We start from the raw sequence: 27,700 nt of genomic DNA on the forward strand, positions 1-27,700 counted from the left end.
TTGGGTTGCAATAAAATATTATTTTGTTCAAATTTTCCTGTTTGGTCATCAAAAGCTTTTGCACTTGATCTATATTCCTTTGACATAATTCATGATTGTGGGTTTGATTTTCTTTCTTTCTGTCTGTTTTAAGATTCTTTTTTTTTTTTAAGATTTATTTATTTATTTGATAGAGTGAGAGAGATCACAAGTAGGCAGAGAGGCAGGCAGAGAGAGAGGGGGAAGCAGGCTCCCCGCTGAGCAGAGAGCCCCATGCGGGGCTTGATCCCAGGACGCTGAGATCACAACCTGAAGGCAGAGGCTTAACCCATTGAGCCACCCAGGCGTCCCTGTTTTAAGATTCTTTTAGAGAAGTTTTAGGTTTACAACAAAATTGAAAGAAAAGTACAGAGATTTCCCCCACTTACTCACTACTTCCAAAATGTATAGCTTTCCCCATTGTTAAAGTCAATCACCAGATTGTCAGGTAGTAGCAAGGATGAGCCTACTTTCATACATTGCAATCACCCAAAGTTCTTAGCCTACATTAGAGTTCACTTTGGCTATAAACATTCTATGCATTCAGACCAATGTATAATGACAGATATTTATCATTTTATCACACAGGGTTTTTTCATTGTCCTAAAAATTCTCTGTGCTCTGTCTTTTTATCCTTCCCCTCTCCCTAGACAACCATTGGTCTTGTTGTATCTATAGTTTTGCCTTTTCCAGAACGTCATATATTTGGAATAATATAAATATATAGCCTTTTCAGATTGCTTTCTTTCACTTAGTAATACATATTTAGGTTTCCTCTATGTCTTTTGATGGCTTGATAGCTCATTTCTTTTCAGTACTGAGTAATATTCCATTGTCTGGCTATACCACAGCTTATTTTTCCATTACCTACTGAAGGACTTCTTGGCTGCTTGAAGTTTTGAAAATTATGAATAAAGCTACTATAAACGTCCATGTACAGGTTTTTGAGTGGACAGTGGTTTTCAGCTTCTTTGGGCAAATACCAAGAAGTATGATTGCTGGGTTGCATGGTAAGAAAGTTTCATTTTATAAGAACTTGTCAAACTGTCTTCCAATATTGGCAGTGACATTTTGCATTCCCATCAGTGAATGAGAGTTCTGGTTGCTCCACATTCTTGCCAGAACTTTGTCACTGTTTTCGATTTTAGTCATTTTCACAGATGTGTAGTGTTATCAGATTATTGTTTAAATTTCATTTCCCTGATGATATATGATGTGCAGCATCTTTAAATATGCTTATTTGACATTTGTAATATGTTCTTTGGTGAGGTGTCTCTTAAGGTCTTTGGCCCTTTTAAAACTCAGGTTGTTTGTTTATTTATTATTGAGTTTTGTCAGTTATTTGTATATTTCAGATAATATTCCTTTATCAGATGGCCTTTTGCAAATATATTTACCCAGTCTGTGGCTTGTCTAATTATCTTGATATTGTCTTTCACAGAGCAGAAGATTTTAATTTTAGTCAATTCCAGCTTGCCAGTTATTTTTTAATGGATTTTACATTTGATATTTGCTTTTCTTTCTGATCACTTTTTTTTTCTCATCACTTTCTTGTATTCAGGCACAACAGCTCCAGGCTCATCTTGTAGAGTTCTTGTCACATAGTCTCTGATTCCTAGAATCAGACATTTCTCCAAGGAGTCCTGATTTTTTTAATTGGATAATGATATTAGAATCTAAGATATGGGTATTAGATGTGTCAATGCTACTGGGATTTCAATGCTTCTGGGCAATCTCAGCTGACAGAACAAGAAACGTGTGGAATATGTATACTTACCTGTGTATAAGCACATAACTATAAGTGCATCTATGTTAACCATCTGTATCTATAAGCCAAACGTAAGTTTTTGCTGATATCTCCAAATCTAATTCATTACAACATGGATCACTCTAGCCTGTTCTCCTGCTTATCTGTAAACCCCATCTCCCAATAGCAGGAAAACCAGCTTCCATTATCCATTTACATAATTATTCAATTTCAGTATGTATATATAACAATATCAAAATTGTTAACCCATACCTCAGTGGGATGTAAATTTATTAATTAAAGTACTTTGCTTATATACAGTTTCTTTTACCTTCAGTTTTACAGATTTCTACTCATTCTACTCATTTTCAGTAGATCATCACCTTTCCCCCCTCACCCCTTTCAGTAAGCTTATTTCATATACAATACAGTTAGATTGTTTTGTAAATTCTGCATTTTATCTCAGAATTACTCCAACTTTTTAAATGCTTTTTTTCCCCTCTGTTTTTTTAATTTGCATGCATTAAGATTTACCATGTGCCTTAAAGTTCTATAAAATTTGACAAATACATAGTCATGAATCCATAATTTTAGTATCCAACAAAACAGCTTGACTTCTCTATAATGTTCAGAGTCTGTCCTTATTCAAGCCTTCTTTCTCTCTCCTAAATATCTGGCAATAACTGGTCATTGTGCCATCACTACAGTTTTGCCTTTCCAAAATGTCATACAGTTGGAATTGCATAATACTGACTTCACACTGGCTTCTTTTACTAGCAATATGCATTCAAGATTCATCCATTTCTCTGGATGGCTCGATAACACATTCCTTTGAGTCGCTGAATAATATTTCTATGTAGGGGCATGCAAGTTTATTTATCCTTTCACTATTGGAGGATATCTTAGTTGTTTTGAGTTTTTGGATATTATAAATAAAGATGTTATATGAATTCCTGTGCAGGTTTTTTTGTGGGCATATGTTTTTAAAGCACTTGGGTAAATATACAAGAGCATGGTTGCTACATCATATGATAAAACTATACTTAAAAGACATGGCCAAACTGTATTCCAAAATGTATATATTATATTTCTACCAGCATTAAATGAGAGTTTCTTTTGCTCCACACCCTTGCCAAAAATTGATATTGTCAGTCTTTTGGATTTTAATAATTTTATTAGGTGTGTAGGGATATCTCATTATTTTAATTTGTAATTCCATATTAAAATAATATGGAATATCTTTCCATATGGTTGTGCCATCTCTATATCTTTTTTCATCAAGGGTCTATTTATGGCATTTTCTTTTTTTTTATTTGATTTCTTAGTATTGAGTTTTAAGGGTTCTTTGTGTATTGTGAGAAGTCTTTACTAAATCTGAGTTTTGAAAATACTTCCCTCTAGTCTGTGGTTTCTGTTGGATTATCTTAACTGTGTGTTTCACAGAGTAGAAATTTTTTGTTTTATTACGGTCCATCTAATTAATTTTTGTGGGGTGCCTGGGTGGCTCAATCATTAAGTGTCTGCCTTTGACTCAGGTCATGATCCCAGGACCCTGGGATGAAGTCCTGCATAGGGCTCCCTGGTCAGTGTGAATCCTGCTTCTCCCTCTCCCACTTCCCCTGCTTGTGTTGCCTCTCTCACTGTGTCTCTATCAAATAAATAAAATCTTTAAAAAATTATATTTTTTTAATCATGAATTGTTCCTGGTATTAAAACTCATCACCAAACTCAAGGTCACGTAGATTGACACCTATGCTTTCTTTAAAAATTTTGTTTTGAGTTTAATTTAATTTACCAGAAGGGTCTATAAACTTCTGGTCTATAAAGCACTTCCAGTAAATTTTATTGATAACAGATTCAAAGTCTGTGTCTAGGTTACTATTATTATTAACAGGCAATTTTTCTATTATTATTTGTTGAAAACACTATCCTTTACCCACTGAATTACCTTTTCCCTTTTACCAAATGCAATTGGTTGTATTTGTTTGGAGTCTGTGTCTGGACTTTCCATTCTGCTTCATTGATTCAGGAGTCTATTTCTTGATTACTGTAGCTTTATAGTAAGTCATAATATTGGCCTGTGTTAAGTCCTAAACTTTTTCTTCATGTCAGTACTTTGTTCAAAGGCTTTTCTAGTTGTTGTTGCTTTTGTTTTTTTTTTGTTTTGTTTTGTTTTGTTTTTGCTTTTCAATATAAATTTTAAAATGTTTATCAATAACTACAAAATAGCTCCCTGGGGCTTTGTTTGTAGTTTTGTTGAATCTACAGAAAAATTGTGAAGAAATTACATCTTCACAATACTGAGTCTTTCAATTCATGACCATGGAAAAGCTTTGCATTTATTTAGATCTTTAAGATTTCTTTCATCAGAATTTTGTAATTTCTGCACATAGACTCTATATGTATTTTGATTTATACATAAGTATTTCATTTTGTTGATATTATAAATGATACTATTATATTTTAATTTCAAATACACTTGCTCATTGCTGATATATAGAAAAACAATTGACTCTATACATTAACTTTGTATCCTATGATCCTTCATCTTTGTTCCAGGAGAGTTTTCATTAAATATTTTGAATTGCCTGCATAGGCAATCATCTTATCTGTGAATATAGACTAATTTATTTCTTCTTACTCAGTCTGTATACCTTTTATTCTTTTATTATCTTATTATACATTTGTTGTCTCATAGCTGATAGTTTAGTCAGGAATGAATATTAGATATGTGACTCATGCATTAATTAGCATGAGTATAGAATTTTTTTCTGTAGCCTGTTGATATCACAGGTGAATTACATAAAATTATTTTCCAAAGTTGTATTTATAATAGGTTCCACTTAATTCACTGTATTTAAATATATATATATTTTTTTTTTTCCTTATTTTGTGATGTCTTTATCTAATTTTGGCATTGGGACAATGTTAGCCTCAAAGAATGTATAGTGTAACTATCCCTCAGAACAACGTATTTCTTAAAGTATAACTTATGAGAAATTACACTAGTTACCAAGCATGCTTAGATATAGCCTTAAGAAAAACATGTACTGGCAACAAGCCTCTGGGGGAGAGGATGATATGTGTCCTTGAAGCCAAGCAGCTGGGAAAGCCCAGTCCGCTCAGGGCAGAATGCTGCCTGCTTCATTTTTCTGTTATCTCCTCTTCCCTGGAGAGCATCAGCAGTTAGTCAGACCATCATTTCATTTGGGCTTGCTCACTGTAGGTCATGTACCACGTGACCAGACATGTTTTGCCTTTCTTCTTATGTATTTACAAGACTCATGGTCAATGTGTAATCTTCTCCGGCTTCTTTGTTAATTGTTACTCACTATCTAATAAATATGATAAGTTGTTTAGGGCCACAGTCTTTTTTTACTGTGGCCCCCTGCTCCCATTCTCTTGCAGCTAGCTTTTTTGTGCCTCATTCTTCTCCCGTGCACCATCAGGAGGCAACAGGATAGAAAGTATTTTTTCCTGTATTTTCTAAAAGAGATTATAGCAAATATGTATCATTTCTCCTTGAATGTTTATTAACATTCAAAAGTGAGAAATTACCCAAACACACAAACACACACACACTCTATTGTCTATCTATCTATCTATCTATCTATTTGGAGAGAGAGAGAATAAAACTTCAGATCCAGAAAGCTCAGGGAACAGAGTGCAGAGCAGTTATCAAAATATCTACACCTGGGTATATCTTATTCAAGCAGACAAGAAAACACAAAGGGAAAATTTTGAAGGAAGCAAGATTTTTTTTTAAGTTTAAATATAAAGGGATATGGGTAGGAATTGCATTGAATTAATTAGAAACAAAGCATGCAAGAAGAAAGTCGGTCAAAATACTTAAAGTATTTAAAAAAAGAAAAAATAGCACCCAGGATTCTCTATCTGGAAAAATTATCCTTAAGAGTGAAGGGGATATAAAAAACTTTCTCAGATACACAAAATCTTAGAAAACTCATAACCAGCAGATATACCCTTCAAGAAAAAATAAAATAAGTTCTTCATGAAGAAGGAAAATTATAAGGGTAAGAAATTCAAATCTATTCAAGAAAAAATATTCAATCAAATAAAAAAACCCACTTGGTGAGGTTGGTAAAATTTTTAAAAAATGATACTATAAATTTGATTAAAATCATGAAATAAAATATTATGACTTTTATGTTGAATATTATCTTTAAAATTAGCAGTTTTCTAGAAAATCTATTTAGTAGATAATTAGGAAGCCTGAATAAATTAATAAACTAGGATAAATGAAAACATAATTACAAAATATTTTGTTGGTGGGAATGCAAGTTGGTGTAGCCACTTTGGAAAACAGTATGGAGATTCCTTAAGAAATTAAAAATAGAGCTTCCCTATGACCCTGCAATTGCACTACTGGGTATTTACCTCAAAGATACAGATGTAGTGAAAAGAAGGGCCATCTGTATCTCAATGTTCATAGCAGCAGTGGCCACAGTTGCCAAACTGTTGAAAGAGCCAAGGTGCCCTTCAACAGAGGAATGGATAAAGAAGATATGGTCCATATATGCAATGGAATATTATGCTTCCATCAGAAAGGATGGAAGTACTTTTGTACTTTTTTACCAACATGGGTGGGATTGGAGGAGATTATGCTGAGTGAAATAAGTCAAGCAGAGAGTCAATTATCATACAGTTTCACTTACTTGTGGAACATAAGGAATAACACGGAAGACATTGAGAGATGGAGAGGGGAAGTGAGTTGGGGGAAATTGGAGGGGGAGATGAACCATGAGAGACTGTGAACTCTGAGAAACAAACTGAGGGTTTTGTAGGGGAGGGAAGTGGGAGTTTGGTTGAGCCTGGTTGTGGGTATTAAAATGGCATGTACTGTTTAAACAATAACTCTAAGAACACTGAAAAAAAATAAAATTACAAGAAGAATAAAGAAATAAAGACTCAAACATTTAAAGTAAAAAACAACAACAACAAAGTATTCACAAAAGTATTGCTTTCATGAGAGTTTGAGTTTGTCTTCAAAGACTTCAAAAAATACCATATTTCTCTAATATTTAACTACTCCAAATATGTATATGTAAGTATGTAAGCAAGTGCATACACATACACTCACACGTACACTTTTTGTTCTCTCCTATCAAAAATTAGCAACTTTTGTTACACACAGCCCAAATTTTTTAAACAGAATTTTTATTCATTCTCATTATATGTTAATGAGCTTTGAACAGTTTCAGAGATTTTCTTTAAAGGTTGCTGTGTTATGGCTTTTATTAAATTGTTGGCTTAATAAGTGAGCTTATTAGGTGAGACTACTGACATTCAGTGCTTTTATAGCCCCCTCTTCCAAGTTTATGTAGTGGTCTATGGGGAAAAATAGATTTCAGAATGTTATATTTTGCTCTATTATAAAAGAAACTTTCTATATTTATGTATCTATCTAAACATGTATATTTCTATACATCTAAAATTGTTTATATATTTTAATTCTATAATATTCATTGTATGTTATAATCTATTTTTTGTTTTTTAAATTTAAATTCAATTAGCCAGCATGTAGTACATCATTAGTTTCAGATGTAGAGTTCAATAATTCATCAGTTGCATATAACACACAGTGCTCATCACATCACATGCTCTCCTTAATGCCCTAAAAAAGAAAAAAAGAGAAATATCTCTCTACTCGTATTGTCTTTCAAGCAAATATCTACTTATGCTAAAATATGGAAGTGACATACCCTTCAAAGCAGAAAAAATATGAAACTGACCCTAATGTAGTAATAATAATAAATGTAATCAGTGGCATCTACTTTTCATTGGATAGCAACTGAAATAACAAGTTAAGTGATACCAAAAAATGAAATCCTTTATGAGAATAAGAAAATTGATTTTCTTGTTTTGCTTGTATATTGTATTCTGATATGATATATTTTTCAAAATCCGCTATGATATCTTAATAAGCAACAATAAAATGTCAATAACATTTGGTTGATACAGAATATGAAACCATATATGGTTTGATCATTAACTCTAAACACTTCATCTATTCATCCTTAGCAACATGTACACTGAGGTTGCTAGATTGAAAAATTCTACTTTGGTTTAACTCATTTATTTTTAACAGTAGGGAAAGATAAAGTGGGTAAAGTATTCCAATGTTTATGATTGCAAATAAAAGATAGTATGGTCTACAACTAAACATACTAAAAAATGGATAGTGTATATCATTCTAGAATGTGAAAGCCTACCCATTCAATAAATATTCAAAAAGAGTTCAATGTTTTCTATAAAGCCATATATCTAGTATTATAGCTAGCATTAAATATTAAGATCCAAAAAGTCAATAAAATAAAAAAAAAAAACTACTGGCATATAAGCAACTACACCTATACCTGGTAAGTAACTATTTATTACTGACACTAACATACAGTGCTTTTAAAAATAAATCTCCCAAAGTCCCCTGTACAAGAGACACTGTATTTATGAGATTGTATAGCTGTATTTCTGTTTCATTGGGTAACTGTCAACAGACAAAAACTCTAGCAATATGAAATATAGACTTAGAACAGTAGTATTCAGTTAACATTTCACACATCTTTATACATATGTACTTCATAGGAGGAATTTATAATGGAAGGCATAATTCTACATATACAGAACACATTGTGGATTTAATACATAGAGGATCAATATATTAAGCCTTTTTTACTGAATTATATTAAGTATTTCCCCCACTAAATATAAGATTAAATTCTTTACTATTTAATAGAGGGAAAGAACAGTATTAGCAGGTTAATTCATTAAATGATATATTAAAACATAAAGGTAAACAAGCCACAGCAATTTTCCCTTTGTTTAAAAGGGGGAAATAACTAGTAAGTAGATTCCAACAGGAAAATATATATTACAACAACCAGTGGAAAGCAAATGCTTGGAGTTATGTCTAATACTTTTAGAAAAAGAAGCCAATGGATTTGATCCTGTTATAATCCACAGCTAATGACACACTAACTGTGTTGTATTGTTGTATTGACTTACATACTATAAATTTTACCATTAAGGAATATTTGGCAAATTACATTGCAAGACAGTAAGTAATATCCTGATGGCTAAGGACTTAATTTATGAGGAATAGAACATTTATTTTAAACATTACTCAGTCACCATAGGTGATCATTAAACATATTCATTATTTTTATGCTTATTTATAGCTTTATAAAGTTTATTTTTATCATCCTCTTAAACTATGTAAAAGAATCATAATATTATGAATGTGATTATTAGACAGGATCTATATCACATATAATTTTTATTCTACATGTCTTTATATCTCCCAAATTAATTATCACATTTTTGGTTTCAAGAAATAAGATATTTTTGTAGTCTTTTAATACACTAAATTAGATTTTTGTTTGTTTTTGCATGTGTGTATTATACAAAATGCTAAGGTGCTGAAGTTTATTAAATCCAATGCAAAAAGAAGTATTTTGGTAGGGTGAGTGCATTGTAAATTTTACACAGAAACACTCATATTCACTGCTATTTTTCAAGTAGCGTATTTGAATAGCATATTTTTCAAATAGCATATTCACTGCTATTTTTCAAATGTCTAGACAGTATTATAATGATAAAATAAAATTTGTTTTTAAAGTTCCTAAATTCAAAGTAGCTTTCTATCACTGTATTTTTCCAAACAACTGACATTAAAAGTACAAACATCATGAAGTGAAGTTTGATAAATTATTTTAAAAGTAAAGACTTCCTAAAAGTCCAAAAATTTGGAAAATAATTAACCATAGATTATGTAAAGTCATCACTATGAGCTAGTTGGTGATATCTTTAGTCTATTAGTTATATCATGACTTTAGGTTTTTGAAAAATACATGAAATAATGAGATTTTATTTTATGGGTAAAAATAAAACAAATTGGTTTTAATACTTTCATGCACTATTCTTTGTTTTGAAATCTTCTTTAATAGATATTTTAAATCTATTCCAGTGCTCTGTTGATTTGTGTTAGCCCAATTCATCCTTATATTAAAAGTGGATTTCTTATGAACAATATATAGTTGTTTCTTACCTTTTTAACCAATTTGACAAGCTCTCACATTTAATTTAATTTAAATTTAATGCATTACCAAAATGTTTGGGTTTCAATCTGACATCTTGCTTTTTGTTTTCTTTCAGTACTGTCAATTCTTTGTTTCCTTTTCTCTACTGCCTTTTTTCATAATTATAAGCATTTATACTTAATTTTCCTAGTTGATTAATTAAGTATACATCTTCTGCCTTTTAAATGATTTACAGTGGTCATCTTTTATTTACATGATATGCATTCAAATAACACCTCACTTCTGAAAAATGTGAAATTTTACAACAGTGTATTCCCAAATTCTCCCACCCTGTTTGTGGTTACATTGTCATATAGTCTGCTTCTACATGTTACCATACATTGGCAGTTATCTTTCACAGTTATTCTGTAGAGAAATCTAAAAATTTCTTGTTAAAAAAAAAAAAAGAAGCCAGTCTTTATAATCATCCCGATATTTGTCATTTCCAGGGCACATTATTGTTTATTTTAAATCCATATTTTCATCAGTATAATTTTCTTTCACCCAGAAATGCTTCCTTTGTGTCATGTCTTTTAATGCTATTTTTGCTAGCAATAAATCCTCTCAGCTTTTGTATATCTAAAAAAAAAAAAACTTTTGCTTTATTTTTTTGTCAATCTTTCTTTTTGTTTTCTTTTTATTTTTATTATTATGTTCAATTAGCCAACATACAGTACATCATTAGTTTTAGATGTAGTGTTCAATGATTCATTAGTTCAATGACTCATTAGTTGTGTGTAACACCCAGTGTTCATCACAACACGTGCCCTCTTTAATACCCATCACCTGGCTACTGTATCCCCTCACCCCCACTTCCTTCTGTAACCCTCAGTTTGTTTCCTGGAGTCCAGAGTCTCTCATGGTTTGTCTCCCTCTGATTTCTTCCCATTCAGTTTTCCCTCCCTTTCCCTCTGGTCCTCCACGCTATTCCTTATGTTCTATATATGAATGAAACCATATGATAATTGTCTTTCTCTGCTTTTCTTTATTTTTAAAGTAACTTTTTACTGGATATAGAATCCTAGTTTGACTTTGTTTTCCTTTCAGCAATTTTAGATATTTTCTAATATCTTATGGTTTGTGGCATTTCTAAGAAAACATCTGTAAATTTCCTACTTCTTCCTCTGTCTATTATGTGTATTTTTTTTCTCCAGAGGCTTAATTTTTTTCTCTGTCAAATATTTTTAGTGATTTAATAATGGTGGTGCCTTTATTTCTACCTTCACTTCATTTTGGATCTTTTTTTTTTTTTATTGCTGCCTTTAAGTTCACTAATCTTTATCTCTGCTGTTTCTGTTATGCATTCTGCGTACTTTTCAGATGTATTTTCATCTCTCTATCATATATATGATATATATCATATATCTCTATCATATACATATCGTGTGTGTGTGTGTGTGTGTGTGTGTGCGTGTGTATAGCTCCTATGCAGACACAAAAATACTCAACAAAAGATCAAAGGAGACCAATATCAAGGGGTTTTTTAGCTCTCTCTCTGCAATTCTCTCCATTGTGCTTTTCTACCACACAAATTCTAACAATTTAGTCTTCCCAAAACTCTAAACTGGCCTCAAATCAACAAAACTGCCAAGGTTGGCTAGGGTTACAGCTTTCTGTGTTGTGGGTTGGAAACTCTTCAGTCAGTGAGCTTGGACTCTCATTGTATCCAGATCATGTATTTCCCTTCTCTCCCTGTCCTTCCCTGACTCTGGACTAATGGATGAAAATTTTTGTTTCATATATTTGTTCTGATTTTATAACTGTGCAATGAGGGAAGATAAGCGTCGTCTCTATTATTCAAACATCACCAGAAGTAGAATTTTAAATAGAATCAACCAGAAAATAATATGGTAAATGTAATTATTAAGGGGTACCTGAGTGGTTCAGTCGTTAAGCGTCTACCTTTTGCTCAGCTCATGATTTCAGGGTCCTGGGATCAAGTCCCATATAAGGCTTCCTGCTTGGCAGGAAGCCTACTTCTCCCATTCCCACTCTCCCTGCTTGTGTTCCCTTTCTTGCTGTGTCTCTCTCTGTCAGACAAATAAATAAAATCTTAAAAAAAAAGAAATTATTAAGCTGATGAATAGTTTATTAGAAAGAGATAAAGAAGACAAGTAAACTAAGATTTGCACTTGAAAAGATTATCTGAAGTGCAGCACAGGATAATAAAAATAAAAGATATTAAAGAAAAAATAAGAACCACCCAACATTCAGTAATGAACTTATGCTAATTTTTTAAAAAAATTATTGTGGTAAAATATACATTGCACAGTATCTTTAAAGTATTTTAAGTGTATAGTTCAGTAATAGTTAAGTACATTCATAATATTGTGCAACCATCACCACCATCTTTCTTCAGAACATTTTTTTTTTATCTCATAAAACTGAAACTCTGTACCCATTTGACAATTACTCTCTGTTTTCCCTTGCTCTTATCCCCTGGCAACCACCATTATACTTTGTGTCTCTGTGACTTTGACTAACCTAAGTGCCTCATGTAAATGGAATCATACAATTAAAAATTAAAAAATATTTATCTTTTAAAAATAAAAATATTTATCTTTTATCTTTTAAAAACTGACTTACCTCATTTAGCATGATGTCAAGATTCATTCTTGTGGTAGTATATGTTATAATTTTCTTCTTTGTAAATGATGAATAATATTCTTTTGTATGTTTATGCCACTTTTTGCTTATCCATTTGTCCATCATTGGTTAGTTGGATTACTCCCATATTTCAACTGTTTAAATAATGCTGCTATAAAGATGAGTGTATAAATATCTCTTCAAGGCCCCACTTTCAATTCTTTTGAGTATTTACCCAGAGGTGGAATTGCTGGGTCTTATGGTAATTCTACTTTTATTTCTTGAAGAGACCTCCATACTATTTTCCAAAGTGGCCATACCAGTGTATATTTCCAACACTAGTGCACAAGGATTCCAATTTCTTCACATCTTGTCAACAATTGTATTGCCTGTTTGTTTGTCAGTTTTCTTGATAGTTGTCCAGTGGGTATGAGGTGGTAGTTCATTGTAGTTTTGATTTGCATTTTCCCAATGATTAGTGATGCTGAGCATATTTTTATGTGCTTATTGGATATGTCTTTGGAGAAACATCTATTTGAGATCCTTTGCTCATTTTTTATTCTGATTTATTGTTCTTAAATATTTGGAGTCTTTATATATATTTTGAATGTTAGCCCTTATAAGATATATGAGTTGCAGATATTTTCTTCCAGTCCTAGTCTTTGGGTTACTTTTCACCATGTTGGTAGTGTTTTTTGATGAACATGTTTTTTATATTTCATCTGTCCCTTTGGTATCATATCTGAGAAATTGTTGCCAAATCCAACATCATGTGGCTTTTGTTCTATGCTTTCTTCTAAGAATTTTGTGGTTTTAGGTCTTACATATGGGTCACAGATCCATTCTGAGTTAATTTTTACATATGATTTTAGGCAAGTGTTCAACTTTACTTTTTTTTGCACTTGATATCCAGTTTTTCAACATTGTTTATTACAGACTGTCTTCTCTCCCTTGAAAGGTCTTGGCAGGCTTATAAAAAATCATTACATCATATATTCAAGAGTTTATTTCTATATTCTTTACACTCTTATTCTGTACGTCTGTCTTTATGCTAATACTACATTATGTTGATTACTGTAGCTTCATAGTAAATTTTGAATTCAGGAAGTATGAATCATCCAGCTGTGTTCTTTTTCAGGATTATTTTGCCTATGTAGGAATGCTTGAGATTACATAGGCATTTCAGGATGAGTTTTTCTATTTATGTAATAAATAGTCATTGAAATTTTGATAGGACTCTATTAAATATGTAGATCACTTTGGCTAGTATTGGTGTCTTAATGTTAAGTTTTCCAATCCATGAATACAGGATGTCTTTTGATTTATTTGTATTTTCTTTAATTTCCTTCAGAAATGTTTTGTAGCTTTTATTATTGAAGCCTTTCACTTCCTTGGTAAAATCAATTCCTAAGTATTTTATTCTTTTTGATGATACTGTAAATGGAATCATTTTTTAAATTTCCCTCTCAGATTGTTCATTTTTAGTATATATAAATACAACTGATTTTTGTGTGTTGACTATTTGAGTGAAATATTTTGCTGGTTTTATTAGTTCTAACAGGTTTTTTTTTTTTCATTAATTCTTTAGGGTTTTTTACATATAAGTTTATGTCATCCACAAACAAAGGATTCTACTTATTCCTTTATGATTTGGTTGTGTTTTATTTCTTTTTCTTGCTTAATCATTCAAAGTAGGATTTTCAGTATTATGTTGGGTGGTAGTGACGAAAGTGGACATCCTTGCCTTGTTCCTGATCTTAGAGGAAAAACTTCCAGTCTTCCGTGGCAGAGTATAATGTTTACTGTTAGCTTTTATTATGTTGAGGCAGTTTTCCTCTTTTACTAATTTTTTGAGTATTATTATAAAAGATGTTGGGGGTGCCTGGCTGGTTGTCAGTTAAGCACCCCACTCTCAGTTCTGGCTCAGGTCATATCCTCAGGGTCATGAGATGGAGTGCAGTGTGGGGCTCTGTGCTCAGCAGGGAGTATGCTTCCTCCTTTTCCCTCTCCCTTTATCCCTCCATATGCTAGTGCTCTTGTGCTCTCTCCCTCAAGTAATTAAATAAATATAAATCTACGAAAGATATTGAATTCTGTCAAATGTTTTTTCTCCATCAATTCAGATGAGTATGTGTTTTCCCCCTTTATTCTTTAACCTTGTGTTTTACATTGATCAATTTTCATAATCGAACGATCTTTTCAATCAAGATTAATTTTCATGTTGTATAATCCTTTTAATATGCTGCTGAATTCAGTTTGCTATTATTTAGTTAAGGGTTTTTACATCAATGTTTTTAAAAGACACTGATCTGCAGTTTTTGTTTTCTTTTTCTTCTAGTATCTTTGTCAGTCTTTAGTATCAAGGTAGTACAGGCCTCATAGAAGAAGTTGGGGAGTCTTCCCTCCATTTCAATTTTTTGTTAAAGTTTGATTAGGATTGGTGTTAGTTCTTTAAATATTTGGTAGAATTCTCCAGTGAAACCATCTGGTTCATGAGGGTTTTGTTGTTGTTTTTTGTTAGTAGGTTTTGGACTACTATTAAATATCCAGAATTCCTACTTGTAGATCAATTCACATTTTACTTTTTTAAGTTTTTATTTAAATTCCAGTTAGTTAATGTACAGTGTAATATTTTATTCATATTTTCTATTTCTTTGTAGTTTATCTTGATGGATTTATACTTCTAGAATGTGTTCATTTTACCTAATTTATACAATTTCTTGACATTCAGTTGCCCACAGTCTCATTTATAATCCTTTATATTTCTGTAGAATCAGTAGAAATGTTTCCACTTTCATTCCTGATTTTAGTAATTTGAGATTTTTCTCCTTTTTTCTTAGTCTATCCAGCTAAAGTTTTGTCAAATTTGTTCGTCTTTTAGAAGAATCAACTTTTAGTTTCATTCATTTTTCTTTACCTTTTAAAAAGTCTCTATTTAATGTACCTCTGTTCTAATCTTTTTTTTTTTTTTTTAATTTCCTTCCTTCTGCTATCTTTGGGTTTAGTTATATTTTCATGTTCCTTAAGTTGTAAAGTTAGGTTTTTAATCTGAGGTATTTCTTAATTTTTTAATGTTAGCACTACTTTTGCTGTGTCCCGTAAGGTTTTGTAGGTTGTGTTTTCATTTTCATTTTTTTCTATAGTGTTTTCTAATTTCCTTTGTGATTCCTTAGTTTATTCATTCATTGTTTAAAAGTGTCTTGTTTAATTTCCACAATGTTGTGAATTTTCCAGATATGTGTGTGTATATACACATATATACATATGTATATGTGTGTGTGTATATATATATATATATCTCCATAAATATCATTATTGTTATTTATTAAATCGGAAGTACTCTCTAACCTCTAGACCATATATAGTCTCTCTCTCTGTTTGACAATTAATCTCTTGTATTCCTCCACTCACTTGGTTAACTTTTCAACATTATTCAGACATTAGTGAACACATAAGAAGCTTTCTAAATGTATAGATACCTCCTTTCCCTATAAAATAACTTTTCTAATACTGTATTGTGATTGCTATGTAATTATTATTTCTATTCTTTTTTATACAGAAATCTCATGAGAAAAATAAGCCCCTTTGGTTAGCTTTATCCATAGAAAAACAGTACAAACTAAAATGATATATTCGATATTCACTTTTTGAGTTAAATAAGAAAAAAATCTGTGTTTGTCTTATCTTGCTTCTCACCAGCTTCCAATGAAGGAATGTTACTTCTGATTGTCAATTAGAAAGCTAGCAAAGGTAAAACCTTTCCAATTCTAGTATACTCAGAATGTTTCAGATTTCTTTTCCTGTGTAGATGGAAGCTGTGATATCATGCAAACTAGAAAAACTCAAAAATAATTTAAGTCTTAGGAGCTCATAATGAAGAGTAATACTCTATATTTTTATATGACTTGATGACAAACCCATTGCCTCACCAGACATTAGCCTTTCTATATGTTCTATACAATATAATGTTTTGCTAGGTGCTGGTCACCATTATTTTTGTAAATAGAAACTCTGTTTAGTTGATGAGTAAGTCAGACAGTAGTACTCATCTTTGGAGATGTCTGGAAATATTTAAGTACATTTTTGGGAATCAAAATGACAGTAAATATTATTGATAGCTTCTTGAGGGTCAATGTTGTTATATGGTCTGCAAATGCATTTGAGAGCAAAGATGTTTCCTGTCTTAAATGCCAATAACAATAAATGCCAGTATCTAAATATAGTATTTGAGAAACATTGAGAGGAAAAAAAGGGAAAAAATTCACTTAGTATCCACTCTTTTTATGACACCTTGGAAATTAAAAGAAAGGTTTCATTATTAGGCTGCTGAAGCAAATTGCATTCAATCTTTAATAAACTAATTTAGTTTAATATCATTAGGGAAAGTAAAATATTAATTTGTATATCTCAGAATTCTCAAGATAGATTTTTAAAGCAACCTATATTTCTACAACTGGGTTTATCTTTAATTTGCTGCTGTTTTAATCTACTATTACATTAAGTTCACTGAATTCTGTGCAATTAATGCCACTTCATATAAAACTACTCCATCGTAATGGAATGGAACCATAGTAATGGAACTATCAACTCTATATACCAGGGAATTTCAATTACAAAACTGATGAATTATAGATTTTTTTTCAAAGCTGTGTCACTGAAGGAGAGGAAAAAATGATTCTTTATCAAAAGTACACAAAATTAGAGGTTATGTGTATATTTAAATGTTAACATCAACAGATTTTGCTGGTAGACTGGATATAAAGTGAGAGAAAAAGAGAATGATCAGACAAAGTAGAAATGTGAAATCAAATTAAATGGAGGTATACTGGAGAACAAATAATTTGGAGAGCAGAGAAATTAATGTTTTCATTTTGGACAAATTAATAAGATATCATGTGGAGGGAATTGTTAAAACAATGGAATTTAAGGGACTGTAGTTCAAGGACACATCAGGTCTGGCAGGAAAAAAATTAGGAGTCTTCAGCTTTCATATTTAAAGCCAGTGTACTAGATAAAATTATTGAGGGGATGCATGTAAACAAAGAAGAAAATGGATCCTAGGAGAGAAACAGACAATGGTACCCTGGAGGCCAGATGAAGACAGCTATTCCATCTCCAGCTTCTAGTATATATAGTACAAGAGAATAAACTATGTCAAGAATGTCTCTGGGCACCATTAAATTTTAAGTAGAGCAAAGTGGAGAATGGAAAATTCAGAGAAAAACTAGAAGTGAGAGATTTTGTTAGTAACTGTGCATTCAAGATAGCACAGAGAAAGTGTTTCCATAGTGGGGTGGGATATATGATTCAATCAGAATAGGGGAATCACAAGGCTATATAGAAATGAGAAACCAGGTAATAACATATGACATCTGAGTTTTGTGTTTTTTTGATGGCTAGATATACATAGGAATGTCTAGTATGTTAAGAATATTCTTTATTCTTTATTTTTTTAACTATTTTATTTATTTTAGAGAAAGCAAAAGCAGTCACAGAGGGAGAGGGATCACAAAGGCAGTGGGAGAAGCAGACTCACCACGGGGCAGAGGGCCCAATGCAGGGCTGAGTCCCAGGAGCCTGAGATCGTGACCCGAGCTGAAGCCAGACCTTAACCAACTGAGCCACTCAGACACTCCTCTTAAGAATATTCTTGATGATTTCTGTATGGCAAGACTCTGAGCTTTCTGTAGAGTGGAAAGGAAGGAGGAAAAAGGCTTTATCACTTAGAGTGTGCCTTCTTTACAGTTATACACTGACAGTGACAGGACTATGGATGGCTTTGTAGGCAAACCATGTTTTCTCCATTGATGATGGTGTGGAGGCAGATGGAGAGATGATGGAACTAGAACCATGTGTATCTCTCTTGATTGCTTTTTGTCAACTATTTTGTAGTCTAGTCATGGTCCACAGCAAACATTTTTTATCAAAGGGCTGAGCTCTGAAGTCCCAAATTAAATCAGACTACTATAATATTATAATAATTTTTTAAATTTTCTCCATACATTACAGGATTTTCTTAGTAGAACTTTGAGGAATATCTAACTTAAAATTTCAGTATGTTCAGTTTCAGTGAAGTTATTGCCCTTCTGAGGCACATGGAGTAAATAAATAGCATGATCAAGATATAATAAATGTGAATATTCTGTAGGACACTGTTGTTTTTTCTTGGGGATCTGAATATTTAATTAGAAATTTAACTCATTGCTTCATGAAAACATTGTCTAATATTTTTCTTCTTTTGATGTTTTAAATAGGATATAAAATTAAATCATACTTCCATATCTATGTAATATTTGTTTTAAAATAATAAATATGTTAATGTATTCTTAGGTAATATTTCAAAATCAAGATTTGTAGAAAAATAAATTGTGTGTTAGTAGACTGTCCTATGATTCTGGGCCTGTAATGGTCATCATACATCCTGTTAGTGGGCTAATTGGTGTCTGGATTATTTTTAAAAGCAAGTTCAAATCCCCTTAGTACTCTTGCTGTAAGTGCACTTGTATTCAATTACTTCCTCCTTTAGGAAGCAAAAGGAAAAGAAAGGAATATGAAGCTTAGAGAGTGAGGTGATAATACGGTCAAAACCAAAGTGAATTGGGTGAAATATGTAGAAGTCAATGAGGTTATCAGTGCTTACTACAAAAATTAAGTGTTTTTACAAAAATTAACTCAAGTTACTGTTTAAACCCCATATACAAAAATTAACTCGATTATACAAATTATACAAAAATTAACTCAAGTTACTGTTTAAACCCAATATATATGAACTAGTGACATACCATTAATTGATCTATCAGCCAATGAGGTTATCAGTGCTTACTACAAAAATTAAGTGTAACTTAAGATTTTAAACTCAAGTTACTGTTTAAACCCAATATATATGAACTAGTGACATACCATTAATTGATCTATCTTTCATACTATCTTAAAACAGTATCAGTACAGCCAAGCAAGTTAAATCACAAACATGTGATACTACATTCAATGATGATAAGGTTTGTGGGTACGTATGTGAAAATAAGTGAAAATATATTGCTAATAATAAAAAAAACTCATATACTATTGTATTTACTCATACTTAAAACCCACCAGATTAAAACAATAACAATCACTGACAAAACGTTTATCTCACATAGTAAAAACTATTTTAACAAATGTTCTAACAAATCCAGCTTTAGAAATGCACATATATAATTCATTACAGTATTCATCTTTTGTTTCATTTACAGAAAACATACTTGTATATTTAATGTACTCTTTAGGGTGCCTGGGTGGCTCAGTTGGTTAGGCAACTGCCTTCAGCTCAGGTCATGATCCGAGTCCTGGGATTGAGTCCTGCATGGGGCTCCTAGCTCCAAGGGGTGTCTGGCTCTCCTCTGACATTCTCTCCTCTCATACACTCTCTCTCTCTCTCTCTCTCAAGTAAATAAATAAAAATCTTAAAAAAATAAAGTACTCTTTAATATTGAATGTTATCTATAAACGCTAAAAATCTTCTTTAAGTAATAATAACAAATGGTAAGGGTCTGAATTTTATTTCCGTGAATACCCTGTTCAAATCACAAGTTTTGGGACATTGTAACTCAAATACATAGAGAAAAATATGTGCAAAATATAATAGTTTCAATGAAAATCTTTTCCCATTTAATACTAATTTGTAGTTAATTCTAGAATTGCTTCAGTAGCAGAACCATTGTACTTACATTTGCTTTTAATAAAATTAGCAAAAAGCAAATATTTTTGAATATTTCTAAACAATTCAGTTTATTCCTTACAGGACCCACTTATCTTTTGCCATGGAATATATCATGGTATATTCTGGTCACCAGAATATATACTGGTGGCCACATACCTAAAAATTTAGAATTTCACATTCCAATGTTTAAAAAAAAAACTTTGACTCAATACAGTTGCTCAAAAGATTAAAAGCATATTAATGACAAACCAGGTTTTTTGAAGGCACTGGAGAAAATACAACTGGGGAAATTGACTATTACTCTAAGAAAGCAAAATCTTTAGCTCCATTGTAGCACATTTCCTCCTGTGTTAATAACTGTTCCACACACAGGCATACCTTGGGGATATTGCAGGTTCAGTTCTAAACCACTGTGATAAAGTGAATATCACAATAAAGCTAATCTAAATGAATTTTTTGTCTACCCAGTGTGTATAAAAATTTGTACTATACTATAGTCGATTAAATGTGCAAGAGCATTATATAAAAAATGTATATATCTTAATTTAAAAAAAGACTCTATTGCTAAAAATGTTAACCACCGTCTGTGCTTTCAGTGAGTTATAATCTTTTTGCTGGTGGAGGATCTTGCTTGGATGTTGATGGCTGCTGACTGAGCAGGGTGGTGTCTGCTGAAGACTGGGGTGGTCGTGGCAATTTCTTAAAATAAAGCACAGTGAAGTCTGCTGCATCAATTAACACTTCTTTCTATGAATGATTTCTCGGTAACATATGATGCTGTTTGATAGCGTTTTACCCACAGCAGATCTTTCAAAAATTGTAAATTCTCTCATCCCTACCACTGCTTTATCAACCAAGTTTATGCAATAGGCTAAATATTTTGTTGTCATTTTAACAATCCTCATGGCATCTTTGCCAGGAATAGATTCTATCTGAAGAAACTCTTTTCTTTGATCATCCAAAAGAAGCAACTCCTCATCCAATAAAGTTTTATTATGAGATTGCAACCATTCAGTCACATCTTCGGGCTCCACTTCTAATTCTAGTTCTTTTTTTTTTTTTCACATGTTTAATAGCCACTTTAATTCCCTTTATGAATTGCTTATTCAGATCCTTTGTTAAATTTAAATTGGAATATTTGACACTGACTTTAAAATTTTTTTTACATATTGAGATCATTAACATTTGCCTGTCATATATGATGCAGATAACTGTCTCTGATTTGTTTTACAAGACTGAGTTTTTTTTTTTTAATTTTTTATTTATTTTCAGCGTAACAGTATTCATTGTTTTTGCACCACACCCAGTGCTCCATGCAATCTGTGCCCTCCCTAATACCCACCACCTGGTTCCCCCACCCTCCCGCCCCGCCCCTTCAAAACCCTCAGGTTGTTTTTCAGAGTCCATAGTCTCTCATGGTTCACCTCCCCTTCCAATTTCCCTCAACTCCCTTCTCCTCTCCATCTACCCTTGTCCTCTATATTATTTGTTATGCTCCACCAATAAGTGAAACCATATGATACTTGACTTTCTCTGTTTGACTTATTTCACTCAGCATAATCTCTTCCAGTCCTGTCCATGTTGCTACAAAAGTTGGGTATTCGTCCTTTCTGATGGAGGCATAATACTCCATTGTGTATATGGACCACATCTTCCTTATCCATTCATCCGTTGAAGGGCATCTTGGTTCTTTCCACAGTTTGGCGACCGTGGCCATTGCTGCTATAAACATTGGGGTACAGATGGCCCTTCTTTTCACTACATCTGTATCTTTGGGGTAAATACCCAGCTGTTGCTATTTAAACCACACCTGCAGTTACTACCTCCAATGAAGTCTTAAGTCACCAAAGTCATCTATGAAGGTTCAAACTCCTGTTCATGTTGATATTTTGACTTCTTCCCATGAATCATGAATGTTCTTAGTGACATCTATTATTTTGAATATTTTCCAGAAGGCTTTCAGTTTACTTTACCCAGATCCATAAGAGGAATAACTACCTATAACAGCTATAGCTTAACAAAATGTATTTCTTTTTTTTTTAGAAAGTTTGCTTTTATTTTTATTTAAAATTTTTTATTATTATGTTCAGTTAGCCGCTGTATAGTACATTAGTTTTTTATGTTCAGTGATTCATTAGTTACATATGACACCCAGTGCACATTACAATGTGTGTCCTCCTTAATACCCATCGCCCTGGTCCACCCTTCTCCATCCCCTCCCTTCTGAGACCCTCAGTTCATTTCCCAGAGTCCAGAGTCCTATGCTTCATCTATCTCTGATTTCTCCCCACTTCAGATTTCCCTCCCTTCCCCTGTGGTCCTCTGTGCTATTGCTTATGTTCCACATATGAGTGAAACCATATGATAATTGTCTTTCTCTACTTAGCTTATTTCACTTAACATAACCCCCTTCAGTTCAATCCATGTCAGTGCAAACAGTAGGTATTCATTTCTGATGGCTGAATCATATTCCATTGTGTATATGGACCACATCTTCTTTATCCATTCATCTGCTGAAGGGCATCTTGGCTCCTTCCACAGTTTGGCTAGTGTGGACATTGCTGCTATGAACATTGGGGTGCATGTTCCCCTTCTTTTCACTATATCTGTATCTTTGGGGTAAATACCTAGCAGTTCAATTGCTGGGTCATAGGGTAGCTCTATTTTTAACACCTTGAGGAACCTCCATACTGTTTTCCAGAGTGGCTATACCAACTTGCATTCCCAACAATAGTGTAAGAGGGTTCCCCTTCCTCTACAACCTTGCCAATATTTGTTGTTTCTTGTTGTGTTATCTTTTCCATTCTAACTGGTGTAAGGTGGTATCTCATTTTGGTTTTGATTTGTATTTCCCTGATGGCTAGATCATTTTTTCATATGTTGCTTTTCTACACACTAAAAATGTAACTGTAGAAAGAGAAATGAAGGAATCAATTCCTTTCACAATAGCAACAAAAACCATAAGATACCTAGGAATAAGCCTAACCAAAGAGGTAAAGAATCTATACTCTAGAAACTACAGAACACTTATGAAAGACATTGAGGAAGACACAAAAAGATGGAAAAAACATTCCATGCTCATGGATTGGAAGAACAAATATTGTTAAAAAGTCTATCCTGCCCAGAGCAATTTACATTTTCAATACCATCCCTATTAAAATACCATTGGCATTTTTCAAAGAGCTGGAACAAACAACCCTGAAATTTGTAAGGAACAAGGAAAGACCCTGAATTGCCAAGGGAATGATGAAAAAGAAAAACAAAGCAGGGAGCATCACGTTGCCTCACTTCAAGCTATATTACAAAGCTGTGATCACCAAGGCAGTATGGTATTGGCACAAAAACAGACACATAGACCAATGGAATAGAATACAAAATATATTTCTTAAATAATAAGATTTGAAAGTCAAAAGGACTCCTTGATCCATGGACTGCAAAATGGATGTTGTGTTAGCAGGTACAAAAGCAACATGAGTCTTATTGCACATCTCCCTCAGAATTCATGGGTGACCAGGTAGATTGTCAAGGAGCAGTAATATTTTGAAAGGAATCTTTGTTTTCTGAGCAGTAAGTCTCAATGGTGGGCTTAAACTATTCAGTAAACTGTGTTGTAAACAGATGTGCTGTCATCCAGGTTTTGTTGTTCCATTTACAGAGCACAGACAAAGTATATTTAGCATGATTCTTAAGGGCCCTAGGATTTTCAGAATGGTAAGTAAGCATTGTCTTCAACTTTAAGTCTCCAACATCCTTAGCCCCCAACAAGGGTCAACCTGTTCTTTGAAGATTTAAGTTGGGCATTGACTTCTCCTCTCTAGCTATGGAAGTCCTAGATGGCATCTTGTCCCAATAGAAGGCAGTTTTGTGTACATTAAAAATCTGTTGTTTACTGTAGCCACCTTAATTAATTATCTTAGCTAGATCCTCTGGATAAGTTACTGAAACTTCTACATCAGCACTTGCTGCTTCACCTTGTGCTTTGATATTTTGGAGATAGCTCTTTCTTAAATCTCATGAAACAACTTCTGCTAGCTTTAAACTTTTCTTCTGCAGCTTTCTTACTTCTCTCAGCCTTTATAGAATTGAAGAATTAGGGCCTTGCTCTGGATTAGGTTTTGGACTAAGGAAATGCTATGACTGGTTTGATCTTCTATCTAGACCACCAGAACTTTCTCCATATTGGCAATAAGGTTGTTTCACTTTCTTATTATTCATATGTTCATTGGAGTAGTATTTTTAATTTCCTTCAAGAACTTTTCCTTTGCATTTACAACTTTGCTATCTGGCACAACAGGCCTAGTTTTTGGCCTATCTCAGGTTTGACATGCCTTCTGTAAACTTAATCATCTCTAGCTTTTGATTTAAAGTGAGAAATGTGAGACTCTTCCTTTCCCTTGAACACTTAGAGGCCATGGTAGGGTTGTCAATTGGTCTAATTTCAATATTGTTGTGTCTCTAGGAATAGGAGGCTCAAGGAGACAGAGAGAGATAAAGAAACAGCCAGTTGTTGGGGCAGTCAGAACTACTCAATATTTATGGATTTTTTTTGCCATCTTATATAGGTATGGTTTGTGACACCCCAAAACAATTACAATAGTGACATCAAAGATCATTACATGAATACAGATCACCATAGCAAATATAATAATAAGGAAAAGTCTGAGATATTCTAAGAATTATCACAGTGTGGCACAGAGACATGAAGCAAGAAAATGCTGTTAGAAAAATTGTGTTAATTAGTTTGCTCGAGTCACAAAACTTCAATTTGTAAAAAACACAGTATCCATGAAGTAGAATAAAACAAGGTATGCCTGTATACTAGAGAAATACTTGAAACCCTTCACAGTTATGGAATGAAATAAATATGTCACTATAGCATAAGACATCTGATGAAAGTACAATATGTCGACTTAAAATCTGAAACAAAACCAAACCATACAATTTTGAAATTCAAAGTTAACCATGAGAAAGTGGATATGAGAAAATTGAGTCAGAATAGATATAATTATTTGATAAATTCAAAAGTACTTAGTTTTCAGGAAGTACAGGCAAATATTTGCAAAACAAAAAGAGTGAAAATAAATTATTAAAAGTCATAGTTGGAAAACAAAGAGAAATAATTTTATAAGTAATGTGATATCTTATTGATGCAATTAATATTCAATTAATTTGATCATACCTATTTTTAAATAAGTCTTATAAAAACAAATATTGATATATAAGGAACACTGTAGTATTTAATAGAAGAACATCCATGGAAGATTCAAATTGAATATTATTGCAATTAACCAATATATATATATACTAAGATTCAATTTATGTTATTTTCATTTGTGATTTCTTTCTCTTTCTGATATTACTAATCATACATCTCTTGAACAAACCTGATTAGTGAGATTGCATATTACCTGTTTAAATCACCACAGTATCTCCAACTCAGAGTAAATAATAGCTTTGGGCAACAATAAAATGTGACTAATGGCCTTGTTCATTTGAACACTGTAAGAAGAGGCAGAATCACTCATGGAAAATTGTGATTGGTGGAATGAATAAGTGGTAATTGCTTCACATTAAATAAACAAAGGACACTATCATATATTAATACATTCACAGTTTATTACAGTTTAGACATATTCTAATCAACACTGACAGCAATTGAATAGATTGGTTGCACCCAAAGGTGCTGTTTATTAATTTATCTTAACAAATAATGATGTTGTGTCAAGGTAAATTATGTTTCCTCATATGTTGCAGGTTTTCCCACTGAAACTTGAACTGAACAGGATGCTTATTCATTTGTCTTTTTTTTTAATGTTAAATTATTTTAGACCAACATTTCACTTGGGTTTTAAGGGCAAGTGTGTTCGTTTTTTGAATGACTTTCAGAAAGTAATAAAGGGAGGTCTTTGAGCTGTTACTCAAATTGTCAAGTGATTTATTGTGACTTTTCTATTTATCTTTATTTACCTTATATGTAAACTAAGAGTAATAAGCTGCTCTAATTTTCTAATGATCTTGAACATTTAAAATGATAGAATAAGGAAATAATTGAAAGTTTAAAAAATCACTATAATGATTATGATACATAGTTTAAAATAGAATATTTTAAAAGTAAAGTTTTGTGTCCACTCATTACACACAATTACATATAAGTAGGACCATACCAAACAATTTTGTGTACCCCAAGCATATTTGTCTTTCCTTTCTTTTGTTCTTTACACATAGTGCTCAGAACAATTCTTTTGTATATTTTAATGTGATCAACCCCTATTTTTTTATTTATTAACCTATTTATTTTTTACTGAACTATGGTAAAAATACTTAATATGACATCTACCTTCTTAAATCCTTAAGTAGACAGCATAGCATTATTAACTAAAGGCACAATATTGAATAGCAGATCTCTAGAATTTGTATAACTGGAACTTTATCTGCATCACATAGCAACTTCCTATTTCCACCCCTTATCCACCTTTCCAGCAACCACCACTCTACTCTGGTTCTATGGGTTTCACTATTTTAATTACCTCAGATAAGTGAAACTGTGCGGTATTTGTCCTTCCATCAAAGGCTTATTTCACTTAATGTAATAATCTCCAGGCCCATCCATTTTGTCATAAATGCCACAATTTTCTTCTTTTTTAAGGCTAAATATATTTCACTGTACCAGATTTCCTATCTTTTTCATTTATCTTTTGATGATAGATTTTTGGTTTATTTCCATATCTTATTTTGTAAATATGCTGCAATGAATATGAGAGTAAAAATATATTTTTAAAATCATGATTTCAATTATTTTGGATATATATCTAGAAATGGGATTTCTGGATTTTATGGTAGTTAGATTTTTTAAAGATTTTATTTATATATTTGACAGAGAGAGCACAAGGAGGGGGAGCAGCAGAGGGAGAGAAAAAAGCAGGTTCCCCACTGAGAAGGACCCTCCCCACCAGAGGCAGGCCTTGATCTCAGGACCCTGAGACCGTGACCTGAGCCGAAGGCAGGGACTTAATCAACTGAGCCACCCAGGTGCCCCAGTAGTTACACTTTTAACTTTTTGAGGAGTTCCATACTGTTTTCCACAGAAGCTCCACCAATTTACATTCAATACAATATTTACAATTTACATTCAATTTACAATATCAATATTGTATGAGGGTTCCAATTTCTCCACTTTACCAACACACACACACACACACACACACACACACACGTAAAGATATATAGATATATCCATTCTAATATGTATGAAATAATATTTCATTGTAGTTTTGATTTGCAGTTCCCTGATGATTAATGATGCTGAGCATCTTTCCATATACCTGTTGTTCATTTGTATATCTTCTTTGAAAAGATGTCTATTCAAGCTCCTTGCCCATTTTGTAAATTGTGTTATATGTTGTTGCTGCTGCTGCTATTTTTATGGAGTTGTATGAGTTCTTCACATAGCTTGGATTTTTTAAAAAACTATTTTATTTATTATTTAGCAGAGAGAGACACAGCAAGATGGGAGCACAAGCAGGGGGAGTGGGAGAGGGAGAAGCAGGCTTCCTG

Source organism: Martes martes (genome assembly GCF_963455335.1).
Source record: "Martes martes genome assembly, chromosome: 4".
NCBI lineage: Eukaryota > Metazoa > Chordata > Mammalia > Carnivora > Mustelidae > Martes > Martes martes.